This window comes from Oncorhynchus clarkii, chromosome 3 (genome assembly GCF_045791955.1).
Source record: "Oncorhynchus clarkii lewisi isolate Uvic-CL-2024 chromosome 3, UVic_Ocla_1.0, whole genome shotgun sequence".
Lineage (NCBI taxonomy): Eukaryota > Metazoa > Chordata > Actinopteri > Salmoniformes > Salmonidae > Oncorhynchus > Oncorhynchus clarkii.
Genome location: NC_092149.1, coordinates 77,125,014 through 77,140,922, shown reverse-complemented (window position 1 = coordinate 77,140,922; position 15,909 = coordinate 77,125,014). Strand labels below are relative to the sequence as shown.

At 45.0% G+C, this 15,909-nt stretch overlaps 1 protein-coding gene across 1 annotated transcript in view; it reads left to right on the top strand.

Annotated features, from left to right (window-relative positions):
• The window catches only part of LOC139404871 (guanine nucleotide exchange factor DBS-like), a 102,610-nt gene that overhangs the window by 653 nt on the left and 86,048 nt on the right, over positions 1-15,909 (top strand). The window lies entirely within an intron of this gene.

Here is a 15,909-nt window from a genome sequence, read left to right as displayed (position 1 = left end):
TCAGTTTCTCCCAGCATCTTATCTAGATTTGACATGTACATAACATCTTCTCTGACATTCCTTCCTACGGTAGTCAGGACTCTAAAAACGCCAGAGACTGTGTGGTTTTATGTTGAAAGATTTAGGTAGCCTAGCGGGTTAGGAGTGTTGGGCTAGTAAACAAAAGGTTGCTGGTTCGAATCCTCGATCTGATTAGGTGAAAAATCTGATGTGCTCTTGAGCACAGCACTTAACCCTACTTTCACCTGTAAGTCTCTCTGGATAAGAGTGTCTGCTAAATGACTCAAATGTGAGTGTCTGTACTTACACTGCGTGTACAAAACATTACGGATGCTCTTTCCATGACATAGTTTGACAAAGCTATGATCCCTTATTGATGTCACTTGTTAAATCCCTTTAAATCAGTGTAGATGAAGGGGAGGAGACAGGTTATAGAAGGATTGTTAAGCCTTGAGACAATAAGACATGGATTGTGTCTGTGTGCCAGTCAAAGGCTGAATCAGCAAGACAAAATATTTAAGTGCCTTTGAAAGGGGTATGGTAGTAGTTGCCAGACGCACTGGTTTGTGTCAAGAACTTCAAAGCTGCTGGGTTTTTCATGCTCAACAGTTTCCCATGTGTATCAAGAATGGTCCACCACCCAAAGGACATCCAACCAACTTCACACAACTGTGGTAATCATTGGAGTCAACATGGACCAGCATCCCTGTGGAATGTTTTCGACACCTTGTAGAGTCACTGCCGCGACAAATTGAGGCTGTTCTGAGGGCAAACATGGGGTGCAACTCAATATTAGGAAGCAGTTCTTAATGTTTTGTACACTCAGTGTATATAGGCCTATAATATCAGATATGATTTAATATCCTTATGATGCTCCCCTAGTCACAGGATTACCTGTAATTAGACAGCCAATGATCCTGGTTGGGCCAACACTCTGGTCTACATTCTGGCCTACACTCTGGCCGACACTCTGGCCGACACTCTGGCCGACACTCTGGCCGACACTCTGGCCGGCACTCTGGCCTACACTCTGGCCTACACTCTGGCCTACACTCTGGCCTACACTCTGGTCTACACTCTGGCCTCCTGTTGAGTTACACATTTCTGTTAGCTAGCTCTCTGAGACCAGGCACTAGGAACACACACACACGTATGAACACACACACACACACACACACACACACACACACACACACACACACACACACACACACACACACACACACACACACACACACACACACACCCAGGTACGAGCACATGCATACACACACACACACACATGTACGAGCACATGCATACACACACACACACACACATGTACGAGCTCATGCACACACACAAACAAACACACACACACGTACGAGCACATGCATACACACACACACATGTACGAGCTCATGCACACACACAAACAAACACACACACACGTACGAGCACATGCATGTACACACACACACACACACACCCACGTACGAGCACATGCATGCATACACACACACACACACACATACGAGCACATGCATACACACATGAAGGATTTTTAATGAATTTATTTGAAAATGATGGTGGAAAATAAGTATTTGGTCAATAACAAAAGTTTATCTCAATACTTTGTTATATACCCTTTGTTGGCAATGACAGAGGTCAAACATTTTCTGTCAGTCTTCACAAGGTTTTCACACACTGTTGCTGGTATTTTTGCCCATTCCTCCATGCAGATCTCCTCTAGAGCAGTGATGTTTTGGGGCTGTTGCTGTGCAACACGGACTTTCAACTCCCTCAAAAGATTTTCTATGATGTTGAGATCTGGAGACTGGCTAGGCCACTCCAGGACCTTGAAATGATTCTTACGAAGCCACTCCTTCGTTGCCCGGGTGGTGTGTTTGGGATCATTGTCATGCTGAAAGACCCAGCCACGTTTCATCATGAACACACACACACACACACACACACACACACACACACACACACACACACACACACACACACACACACACACGTACGAGCACATGCATACACACACACACACACATGTACGAGGTCATGCACACACACACACACACACACACACACACACACACACACACGCGCACACACACGTACGAGCACAAGCATACACGCACACACACGTACGAGCACAAGCATACACACACACACACGTACGAGCACACGCATACACACACACACGTACGAGCACATGCATGTACACACACACACACACACCCACGTACGAGCACATGCATACACACACACACACACACACACACACATGTACGAGCACATGCATACACACACACACACATGTACGAGCACATGCACACACACACACACGTATGAGCACATGCATACACATGAAATCACATTGTAGGATTTTTAATGAATTTATTTGAAAATGATGGTGGAAAATAAGTATTTGGTCATTAACAAAAGTTTATCTCAATGCTTTGTTATATACCCTTTGTTGGCAATGACAGAGGTCAAACATTTTCTGTCAGTCTTCACGAGGTTTTCACACACTGTTGCTGGTATTTTTGCCCATTCCTCCATGCAAATCTCCTCTAGAGCAGTGATGTTTTGGGGCTGTTGCTGGGCAACACGGACTTTCAACTCCCTCAAAAGATTTTCTATGATGTTGAGATCTGGAGACTGGCTAGGCCACTCCAGGACCTTGAAATGATTCTTACGAAGCCACTCCTTCGTTGCCCGGGTGGTGTGTTTGGGATCATTGTCATGTTGAAAGACCCAGCCACGTTTCATCATGAACACACACACACACACACACACACACACACACACACACACACACACACCCACGTACGAGCACATGCATACACACACACACACACATGTACGAGGTCATGCACACACACACACACACACACACACACACGCACACACACGTACGAGCACAAGCATACACACACACACATGTACGAGCACACGCATACACACACACACGTACGAGCACATGCATGTACACACACACACACACACCCACGTACGAGCACATGCATACACACACACACACACACACACACATGTACGAGCACATGCATACACACACACACACACATGTACGAGCACATGCACACACACACACACGTATGAGCACATGCATACACACATGAAATCACATTGTAGGATTTTTAATGAATTTATTTGAAAATTATGGTGGAAAATAAGTATTTGGTCATTAACAAAAGTTTATCTCAATGCTTTGTTATATACCCTTTGTTGGCAATGACAGAGGTCAAACATTTTCTGTCAGTCTTCACAAGGTTTTCACACACTGTTGCTGGTATTTTTGCCCATTCCTCCATGCAAATCTCCTCTAGAGCAGTGATGTTTTGGGGCTGTTGCTGGGCAACACGGACTTTCAACTCCCTCAAAAGATTTTCTATGATGTTGAGATCTGAAGACTGGCTAGGCCACTCCAGGACCTTGAAATGCTTCTTACGAAGCCACTCCTTCGTTGCCCGGGTGGTGTGTTTGGGATCATTGTCATGCTGAAAGACCCAGCCACGTTTCATCTTCAATGCCCTTGCTGATGGAAGGAGGTTTTCACTCAAAATATCACGATACATGGCCCCATTCATTCTTTCCTTTACACGGATCAGTCGTCCTGGTCCCTTTGCAGAAAAGCAGCCCCAAAACATGATGTTTCCACCCCCATGCTTCACAGTAGGTATGGTGTTCTTTGGATGCAACTCAGCATTCTTTGTCCTCCAAACACGACAAGTTGAGTTTTTACCAAAAAGTTATATTTTGGTTTCATCTGACCATATGACATTCTCCCAATCTTCTGGATCATCCAAATGCTCTCTAGCAAACTTCAGACGGGCCTGGACATGTACTGGCTTAAGCAGGTGGACACGTCTGGCACTGCAGGATTTGGCGGCGTAGTGTGTTACTGATGGTAGGCTTTGTTACTTTGGTCCCAGCTCTCTGCAGGTCATTCACTAGGTCCCCTGTGTGGTTCTGGGATTTTTGCTCACTGTTCTTGTGATCATTTTGACCCCACAGGGTGAGATCTTGCGTGGAGCCCCAGATCGAGGGAGATTATCAGTGGTCTTGTATGTCTTCCATTTCCTAATAATTGCTCCCACAGTTGATTTTTTCCAACCAAGCTGCTTACCTATTGCAGATTCAGTCTTCCCAGCCTGGTGCAGGTCTTCAATTTTGTTTCTGGTGTCCTTTGACAGCTCTTTGGTCTTGGCCATAGTGGAGTTTGGAGTTCGACTGTTTGAGGTTGTGGACAGATGTCTTTTATACTGGTAACAAGTTCAAACAGGTGCCATTAATACAGGTAACGAGTGGAGGACAGACAAGCCTCTTAAAGAAGAAGTTACAGGTCTGTGAGAGCCAGAAATCTTGCTTGTTTGTAGGTGACCAAATGCTTATTTTCCACCATGATTTGCAAATAAATTCATACAAAAATCCTACAATGTGATTTTCTGGATTTTTTCTTCTCATTTTGTCTGTCATAGTTGAAGTGTACCTATGATGAAAATTACAGGCCTCTCATCTTTTTAAGTGGGAGAACTTGCACAATTGGTGGCTGACTAAATACTTTTTTGCCCCACCATATGTCACACATGCAGCTAACACAGACATATGGAAATGTCTGCTCTACCCAAAATTACAACCAATTAATTGCAGCATTACCACAAAAATGGAAGTAAGGAACTTGTATGTCGGCCCAGCATGTAAATCTTGCAGGGGCAAACTCCCCCAAATTTGTTTTAGATGCATGCCAGCAAAGCCACGACACAACACTAAACAATACATTGATTGCACTATAACGGCGACAAACGGTGCCCACAAACTGGGCCTACATAAAGCTGTCCCAACAGCAGAGCTTTCTTTTCAGCACCATGGAGTGAATCTTTATCACTGCTACACCTGGCTATCAGCAGGGCCTTGTCTGGCCGCGAAACAGTTAATTCAGCCTCGTTTATTGCCTTCAAAAAAAACATAGCTGATATAGATGACTTGCTTAATCAAATGTGGTTTCTACTGACAATTGAGATGTACTAACTATGGCATAAGGGAACGATGAGCGGATAAGAGGCATTCGGTAATTTCGATTAAGACATTAATGAGCAAGCTAAGACGGACGTAGTCAATATAACTGTGTTCAGCACTTAGAAATGTACAGCGACAGAATGCAGAACATGGGCTGCTCTTACAGTATTTTCCGTGTACACCAAGTCACAACCGTAGGATAAATAAAGGGGGCATATAAGCAGACAATGAAAGCTCTTACAATACTAGATGAGGGCATTTTTCAAAAACAGGTTATAGGCTGCATGTGCACCATTGAGTCAGAACAGTAACGTTAGGTGAAATTAAGAGGTGAAAATAGACCACCTTTTTAGGATGAGGCAAATGGGCTACTAACAGATTACTGCACAACATAGACTTAGTATTACTTTCTTAGCTACAGTCTACATATCTCCCAGGCGTATTACATCATTTATGCAGCAGCATATAAGACATTTTTGGACTCACCTTTTTGTGATGTGCTCAGGAAGGTGGCGCGGTGGTCCTTCATGGGCAAATTTTGTCATCAAATAAAGAGAAAGGGATTTACAATTCCGAGTTGGATGACCGTTCAAAACATATTTTCCCAGTCTGAGCTAATTTATTCCTGACTTCCCAGGTGCAATGCCTGCGGTTAGCCACTGTCACTGATTCCTTCCAAACCACTCATTGTTGATTTTGCAACTTGTTGGGTAATGTTTATGTCCAATGGCCGATGAGCACTGATAAGTTTTATCTATAATTTATCTTCATTATTTCTCTTCATATGAAAAGGATTTGCCAGTAGATTGTCAACTTTATTCATGATGATGACTGCTAGCTAAGTCCAATCAAAGCTACTGTAGATATAACGTGATTTGACGTCATTTTATCTGTGGCCAATGACCTTGAGCTTTCTTGGAAGGGCACTACTAATGTAACTATATGGCAAGACTCAGAGGGTTAGAATTTCCGATGTCTACCCTTACTAAGGACTGGTGACATAGTTTCCCCATGAGTGACAGAACACTGAGCCAATCACGGCACAACGCTCCTATTTTCTGCTGGCTTGCCCCAGCACCACAGAAAGCACTGAGCTCGGCTGAAACACCTGTATTTTGGAGCTGTCTTACTCAAGAAAACAAAAAAGAGACAATGTTTGTATGCGGCTTTATTAACTCAATGATATATATATATATATATTTTTACATTGTTTGCAAACAGGCAAGCCCCCCAAAAAATGTATTTACATGGTTATTAAAAATTCACACCAGGGTAAGCCTACACGAAACACAGCCCTTATTGTAAGTGTTTCTAAAATCCCCTATGGGAAAAATGAATGGTGGAAAAAATTATTGGAACCATTTCCCTGTTTAACCACTAGGTTTTATGGATATTATGCCACCTCCACTGTGGGGCTCTATAGTAGGCCTACTATTAGCCTACTGCACAGTACAGATTGGTTAGGCCCGACTGTGAAAGAACATTATGGGATTTATGCCTTTAGGTCATTCTATACCCTCTGTATGTCATTGTTTCTCATAGAATGTTTCGCACAGGGCGCCTTCCCTTCGCCGGGCGGGCCGTTTGGGGAAAAATGTTGGCAAAATTACACACACTTGGGCCGAGCGTGGGGCCAGTATACCTGAGCATTTCGAATACCCGAGCCGACAAGATGAAAAATCTGTTGATGTGCCCTTGAGCAAGGCACATAACCTTAATTTGCTTCATTTGCTCCATACAATTATGGTTGATCCTGTAAAACAACACATTTCACTGCACCTCTCCGTTATATGTGACAATAAAATATATAATATCAGCTTAAGGCCTAAGGAGGCAGCTCTCCAGATAATGGTCAGATGGATGTTGGTCAGACAGACTTAGAGAGGTGATATATCCTCCTACTGTACTTGACAATACTGTGAACAGATATAACTGTTACCATGGCAACACCAGTGTCAATGTTATGGTCGTCAGCTCAATGGATTCATACAAGCTTTGGAGATGTTATTTAGAGGAGTGTGTGTGTTTGTGTGTATATGTGGTGTTACTGTGTTAGTGGGGCTCATGTTCCGTTAATGTGTGTGTGGGTTGGATGCTGTGTGATGTGAAGGCAGAGTGGAAGGAGTCATGGACAGGTGAGTGATGGCAGAGAGGAAGGAGTCATGGACAGGTGGGTGATGGTAGAGAGGAAGGAGTCACAGACAGGTGGGTGATGGTAGAGAGGAAGCAGTCATGGACAGGTGTGTGATGGTAGAGAGGAAGGAGTCATGGACAGGTGAGTGATGGCAGAGAGGAAGGAGTCATGGACAGGTGAGTGATTGTAGAGAGGAGGGAGTCACAGACAGGTGGGTGATGGTAGAGAGGAAGGAGTCATGGACAGGTAGGAGATCCACCCTTCCTAGTCCTCAAGCTCTTCCAAACCTCATATTACTGGACCAAGACTGCCTCACATAAAGACAGATACCTCCCTGTCTTTCTTTGGACAAATCACCTGTCTCTCTGGTCTTTGATGAAAGCTTTTGTTTTTAGCAGTCTTTTTGTTGTCTGTTGTTAGGTAGAATGAGATTTCCCTCCGGCCATGAGAGAGAAATAGGACAGCCCCTCACCCTGAACCATGCCCTCACACTGATCATAGTAGACAGCAGAGAGAGAGTCAACGAGAGATAAAGATTTAGTCATCATCTTTTACTGTCTGTATACTGTGCGTTCTGCGCTGTACAATTCAACTCAACTTGCAGTGTGGCACGCACACACACCATACAACACCGCCCTGGCTGACTAAATTCTAGTTTTGTCTTTGTGATTTCTAATCTGAACTGCACCTTGCTGCAGAAAGACTCTCTCTCTCTCTCATCAGGAATATAACGTGTTGTAATCAGCAGAGAGTGTGTGTGGAGATCACTTCTCTCCTCTATTTCCTAACTGGCTGATTTGACCTACTTCCAGTCAATCCACCCACTGGCACATCTACACATGTAGGATCTTCATTTGATCACTCTTTTGTTGCTGAGAATTTTCATGCGCAGCAGGATCTGCAGATGAGCTTAGTGATGTACATAAATTCACTGAAAACCTGCAATAACACACAGAAGTTTTCCACTTCTCCAGCCATTACAATGAGCCTGTTCTCCTATAGCTCCTCCCACCAGCCTCCACTGCTAAAAACATTATCTTAAAACTAGCTTAGACCCGATTTGACATAATCTGAGGTGTTTATGTTGTGCCCGCTATCAGTTGGCACAGCCTGCTCTTGAATATAGGTGTGGGTGTGATTTCAGTCATAGAAATATAACTCATAGAATGGACCTCTCCCTTCATATCACTGCAATTTAGCTGGTACACGTTTGAATTCAAATGTTAAAATCTAATGACAACCACAAAGATGGCCCCCGATCCACCAACCATCAAATGTCAACTTAAATACTCATGTTGTTTCTCAGTTGATGCCCGGGCACAACACAAAAACCTCAGATGATGTAAATAGGGACTAAGCTACAACATATGTGCCAATATGTTCATGTTTAATGTTCATGTTCAATATGTTCATGTTTAATGTTAAAAAAAATGACATTTTTATTAAAAAATAAATGATAAAATATGACAACCCTGATTGTACACATTTAAATGAAATACATCTTAGCCGTTTTTCTTTCCAGGGATGAAGACATGGAAGTCTCATGGTATGGTGGGTTATGCTAAATAGGGTCCTTTTGAGCATCTTTATCTATTGAATGTTTTGGTATTCAGGTCCAAAAAGTCACTTTCTGAGCACTTCTACAACAGGCAAATACGTATGGAAGGTTTTGTTCAAATCGAAAAGGGGTGCAGTCAAAAAGTGATTGAATTCAAATGGATTTACCCGTCACTGATCTGTCTTATAATAGTGGCCATCATCTGAAAAAATGGTTGATAATGTGCATGACAATGAAAAGCCTAGTAATTCGATTTAATAGCTATGCTTCTATTTCTGCTCATGGGGTTTACATAGGGAGGGAATGACTGGCTTCAGATCATGTTACAGCATTATAACACAGGGAGTGTGTCTGACAATGTTCCTGGTTTTCTGGCTGCATGATTGGAGGCAGATGGAAAACATATTTTGTCCACAGCCAGAACAGCTTCACCTTGACTCCTGTTTCTGTGGTTTATGACCAGTAGGGTTGCCAGGAGCCCATGCTTGTTTTAGATTAGTGTTTCTCAACCCATTCCTTGAGGACTGCCAGGATGGGCATGTTTTCATTCTAGCCCAGAATTCTCGAGCCACAACTCAGTCTCAAGCTTGACAAACAGGGAACTGAGTTTCAATGTTCAGCGTTTTTAATTAAGCTCTGTGTGTGTGTGTGTGTGTGTGTGTGTGTGTGTGTGTGTGTTTGTGTGTGTGTGTGTGTGTGTGTGTGTGTGTGTGTGTGTGTGTGTGTGTGTGTGTGTGTGTGTGTGTGTGTGTGTGTGTGTGTGTGTGTGTGTGCGCGTGCGTGCGTGCGGAACAGAGAGTGGGAGGGTGACGGAGAGTGAGAGGAGAGGGTATAGAGGTGGAGGGTGATGAGAGGGTATAGAGTAGGAGGGTGATGGAGAGAGGAGAGGGTATATAGTGGGAGGGTGATGGAGAGAGGAGAGGGTATATAGTGGGAGGGTGATGAGAGGGTATAGAGTGGGAGGGTGATGGAGAGAGGAGATGGTATATAGTGGGAGGGTGATGGAGAAAGGAGAGGGTATATAGTGGGAGGGTGATGGAGAGAGGAGAGGGTAAAGAGTGGGAGGGTGAGGGAGAGAGGAGAGGGTATAGAGTGGGAGGGTGATGGAGAGAGGAGAGGGTAAAGAGTGGGAGGGTGATAGAGAGGAGAGGGTATAGAGTGGGAGGGTGATGGAGAGGAGAGGGTATATAGTGGGAGGGTGATGGAGAGAGGAGAGGTTTTCAGAGTGGGAGGGTGATGGAGAGAGGAGAGGGTATAGAGTGGGAGGGTGATGGAGAGAGGAGAGGGTATAGAGTGGGAGGGTGATGGAGAGAGGAGGGGGTTGAGAGTGGGAGGGTGATGGAGAGAGGAGAGGGTATAGAGTGGGAGGGTGATCAGAGGAGAGGGTATAAAGTGAGATGGGGATGGGCAGGAGAGTTGGGGGTGTAGAGTGAGAGGGTGATGGAGAGAGGAGAGGGTATAGAGTGAGATGGGGATGGAGAGGAGAGTTGGGGGTTGAGAGTGGGAGGGTGATGGAGAGAGGAGAGGGTATAGAGTGGGAGGGTGATGGAGAGAAGAGAGGGTATAGAGCAGGAGGGTGATGAGAGAGACAGGAGAGGGTATCGAGTGAGAGGGTATAGAGTGGGAGGGTGATGGAGAGATGAGAGGGTATAGAGCTGGAGGGTGATAGAGAGGAGAGGGTATAGAGTGAGAGGGGGATGGAGAGAGAGGAGAGGGTATAGAGCGAGAGGGTATAGAGTGAGAGGGTGATGAGAGGAGAGGGTAGAGAGCGAGAGGGCATAGAGTGGGAGAGTGATGAAGAGAGGAGGGGGTATAGAGCAGGAGGGTGATAGAGAAGAGACGGTATGAAGAGAGGAGAGGGTATAGAGTGGGAGGTTGATGAGGAGGGGGTATAGAGCAGGAGGGTGATAGAGGGTGATAGAGAAGAGACGGTATGAAGAGAGGAGAGGGTATAGAGTGGGAGGTTGATGAGAGAGAGAAGAGAGGGTATAGAGTGGGAGGGTGATGGTGTGGTGTGCCTCTTTCCTTCTCTGCAATGTTCTCATCAGTATGGGAGAGAGAGGCAGCTCATCTCATCTGTATTCAAAGCCAGTAGCACAACAGGAGCAGGAAGCACAGTCTGTCAGCTTGCCTGTCCCCTACTGCTAATAACACTGGCTGACTAATAACACCGACTGACTAATAACCCTGACTAACTAATAACCCTGACTAACTAATAACCCTGACTAACTAATAACACTGACTAACTAATAACCCTGACTAACTAATAACCCTGACTAACTAATAACACCGACTGACTAATAACCCCGACTAACTAATAACACTGACTAACTAATAACCCTGGCTGACTAATAACACTGACTAACTAATAACACTGACTAACTAATAACCCTGACTAACTAATAACCCTGACTAACTAATAACACCGACTGACTAATAACCCCGACTAACTAATAACACTGACTAACTAATAACCCTGGCTGACTAATAACACTGACTAACTAATAACACTGACTAACTAATAGCCCTGACTAACTAATAACCCTGACTAACTAATAACACTGACTAACTAATAACCCTGACTAACTAATAACCCTGTCTGACTAATAACACTGACTAACTAATAACCCTGACTAACTAATAACCCTGGCTGACTAATAACCCTGACTAACTAGTAACACTTATTCCTAGTTTATATGCCTAATACCCAAACTCTCAGCAGCTGCCATTTTCCTCATCAACTATTCACAATAACAGTAGAGAAAGCTAGTCTGCCAATTTGACCAGCTCCCCCAGTCAATGACTAGTCACAGCACTTCTCAGCTTTCTCAACTGAACATTTAAGTCCTCTAGTAGTCCAGAGCCTTCATTGAACTATTGAGCCGTGTGTGATACACTGGCATGACTGATTGTGTTCGCATTTCACCATGGGACAAGGGATAGACTGGACACGGAGGGAGGAGGGAGAGAATGAGGGGAGTGAGAGAGAGGGAGAGAGATTAGAGCAGAAGAAGTGATGGCTATATAATTAACCCCAGCAGAAGGGGATTTGTGCTTAAATGGCTGCCCTATATTTCTACCCCTCCACCTCCCCTCTTCTCTCCTCCTCCTCTCCTCTTCTCTCCTCTTCTCTCCTCTTCTCTCCTCCTCCTCTCCTCTTCTCTCCTCTTCACTCCTCTTCTCTCCTCTTCCTCTCCTCTTCTCTCCTCCTCCTCTCCTCTTCTCTCCTCTTCTCTCCTCTCCTCCTCCTCTCCTCTTCTCTTCTCTCCTCTTCTCTCCTCTTCTCTCCTCTTCCTCTTCTCTCCTCCTCCTTTCCTCTTCTCTCCTCTTCTCTCCTCTTCTCTCCTCCTCCTCTCCTCTTCTCTCCTCTTCTCTCCTCTTCTCTCCTCCTCCTGTCCTCTTCTCTCCTCTTCTCTCCCCTTCTCTCCTCCTCCTCTCCTCTTCTCTCCTCTTCTCTCCTCTTCTCTCCTCTTCTCTCCTCCTCTTCTCTCCTCTTCTCTCCTCTTCTCTCCTCTTCTCTCCTCTCTCCCTCTCTTTCCTCCTTCGCTCTCAAAGTGGATGTGCTGCACTCTGGCTCCCTGAGCTATTGACAGCTCGGTCGTGATGACGTTCAGTGTCGGGCACGTTGCAGATCAGTCAGTCCTGGTTGAGGCAGAAGTGACAGACGGACTCAGAGCACTTTGCCTCGGCTCAGGTTGGCTCGGCTCAGGTTGGCTCGGCTCAGGTTGGCTCAGCTCAGGTTGGCTCGGCTCAGGTTGGCTCGGCTCAGGTTGGCTCGGCTCAGGTTGGCTCATCTTGGATGGAACTGGACATTTGTTTCTGGCTGCGTATATGATCTCTACCTGGACTTTACTGTACGTTGGCCTGTGTGCAATATAGTAGGCTAAATCCACACCTCTCCTCGCAGCCTGCATGTGAGTGTGTGCTGAATCACTCCTGTGAGTGATAGTACATCGCAACAGAGCCAGATCTTTTCGTGTGTGTGTGTGTATCGGACAAGAACCTCTTGGGGTGAGTTTTCGGAGCGGTCTGCCTGTATCTCTGTCAGGATACCTCCGGATGTGTGTGTTTCTGTGAGTGTCGGAGCAGCGCGTTCCCTCATGTCTGTGCATGAGTTTCTGCTGGAAGGGGAAGGCGAGGTGCCAACCCGGATCATGAACAGACTGAGTCAGATGATCCAGAGCCTGGACATCTCTGGCCTGGCCTCCCCCTTCACCCCCACAGCCAGCCAACTCTTGGACGGACTGGAAGTGGAACGGTAGGAGAGAGTGTGTGTGTGTGTGTTTCGTGGGTCATTTCCTCAAGGTTTGAAAGCCTGGCTGGATTTCTTTAGAGTAGCGAGCCCAGATCATCACAGGGTTTCCTGTGGGCTTCCCTGCTCCCCACTAGGGTGTGTGTGTAGAGTCCTATCCCAAGTTACCCTGGGACCCTTTAAAGAATATAAAAGGAGACAAGCAGTAGTCTGAGCAGTTGGATTTAACACGGTCCACAGAGCACTAACTGTATGGTTGTACATCGTGTGGTAGCAGTGCCAGTGGTACAGCACAGTTTGGGAGAGAATTAGCAAAGCACAGTGTTAAAAGCAATACAAGTTAGCTATTATGAGGGCATTTTTATAGTAGTTGCACAGTGGGAGTAGTTTTAAATAGTGGATACTGTAGTGATAACATCAGTAGAGAACCTCTGGATCCAGGCCTCCAGACAGGGGGAGAGACATGCTGAGGAAGCCCAGGAAGAGCCCTCTGAGTCGGAGAAGCTGCAGTGGGGAAAAGATACCCCTGGTGCCACTGAGATCGAGTGAGTCAGTTTTGGTCTTAGCTGTGTGTGTGTGTGTGTGTGTGTGTGTGTGTGTGTGTGTGTGTGTGTGTGTGTGTGTGTGTGTGTGTGTGTGTGTGTGTGTGTGTGTGTGTGTGTGTGTGTGTGTGTGTGTGTGTGTGTGTGTGTGTGTGTGCCTGTGTGTGTGTGTGTGTCTGTGTGTGTGTGTGTGTGTGTCTGTGTGAGTCCACAGTGATGCTCCACTGCATGTATAACCTTGCCTTGCTGAAATGTATGCAGCTTGCTCCATGACTCTTGTTTGTGTGTACCAGTTTCTTTCTCCATGAAGGTCTTGTAGATATTTAGAGTGACTGAGTCTGGCTCTCACTAAATGTCACTGCTCATTGCAACCTCTCTCTGTTCCCCAGTAATCAACATTATGGGCTGTATGAAATGGAAGGGGTTGATGTATGTGTGTACTACATGTGTCTCCTCCCCCAGCAGCTCTGTTAAAACCATTATCTCTGTTAAACCCACCTGTCGTATTAACCCTGAAATGTCACCCTGGGTTTCAGAGCTCTGTGTTGCAGAGTAGGGGGAAAAAAAAGGGGGACAAATACTGTCACCACCTTCCTTCCAATGTTCATGAACAGAGTAATACATTATCAAATAAGTCTCTCTTTCTCTCTCACTCACTACCTCTCTCATGAACTACCTCTCTCACTAACTAACTACCTCTCTCACTAACTACCTCTCTCACTAACCACCTCTCTCACTAACTACCTCTCTCACTCACTACCTCTCTCACTCACTACCTCTCTCACTCACTACCTCTCTTACTAACTACCTCGCTCACTCACTACCTCTCTCACTAACTAACTACCTTTCTCACTCACTACCTCTCTCACTAACTACCTCTCTCACTAACTAACTACCTCTCTCACTAACTAACTACCTCTCTCACTCACTACCGCTCTCACTCACTACCTCTCACTCACTCACTACCTCTCTCACTCACTACCTCTCTCACTCTCTTTCTCTTTCTCCCTCTTCACCCTTCATTATTCATTACTTTATTGCAAAGCTTAAATACCACAGTAGTCCACCCCTCTCCCTCTCCATCTCCAGATAGTGGAGGCATTGGATCAGCGTACTTGTCTCTGTCTTTATGACTGACACTACTAACCTCAGCCACCCCTGTCCCCGGGTCACAGAGCAAACACATGTCTCTCACACAAACACGTTCATTTGGTTTTGTATAACATTTGAGACCTAACTGTTTTACGACTACAGCGCCTGTATATAGGGCCAGATAATAGTTTGATAATTTAAATAGAATGGGTAAGAATGGCCTCATTTGTGGTAGAATGGAATCTTTTAACAAGCCATCTATCAATAGCCTCTGAATGACTACATTTTGTCAGAACAGTATCTGTCATTGAGAAGTCCGTTTAGAATCAGGTCTTTGAATGGTTTTGGAAGAATGCACTCTTTGATTGAGATAGTTGGAGACAGACAGACAGACAGACAGACAGACAGACAGACAGACAGACAGATAGACTAGCCTCTTTCTTTGAATGGTGTTGCTGGAATGCCTACAAGGCCAGCATCCCGGAGTCGCCTCTTCACTGTTGACGTTGAGACTGGTGTTTTGCTGGTACTATTTAATGAAGCTGCCAGTTGAGGACTTGTGAGGCGTCTGTTTCTCAAACTAGACACTCTAATGTACTTGTCCTCTTGCTCAGTTGCGCACCGGGGCCTCCCACTCCTCTTTTTATTCTGGTTAGATCCAGTTTGCGCTGTTCTGTGAAGGGAGTAGTACACAGCGTTGTACGAAATCTTAATTTCTCGCATGGAATAGCCTTAATTTCTCAGAACAAGAATAGACTGATGAGTTTCAGAAGAATGGTCTTTGTTTCTGGACATTTTGAGGCTGTAATCGAACCCACAAAGGCTGATGCTCCAGATACTCAACTAGTCTGAAGAAGGACCGTTTTATTGCTTCTTTAATCAGAACAACAGTTTTCAGCTGTGCTAACATAATTGCAGGATTTTATAATGATCAATTAGCCTTTTTAAAATGATAAACTTGGATTAGCTAACACAACATGCCATTGAAACACAGGAGTGAGTTATGGTTGCTGATAATGGGCCTCGGTATGCCTATGTAGATATTCCATTTACTACATTAACAATGTCTACACTGTATTTCTGATCAATTTGATGTTATTTATTTTTATGCTTTTCTTTGAAAAACAAGGACATATCTAAGTGACCCCAAACTTTTGAACAGAAGTGAATGTTTAGACCCAAGGTTGATTGGGGAGAGAGTGTAGGAATCACACATGAAGGAACTGTCAGATATATGTTAATGGGAAAATATGAAGGGAGGGACGGAGATAGATACAAGGATATGGGTGGAGGGGGAGAGAGA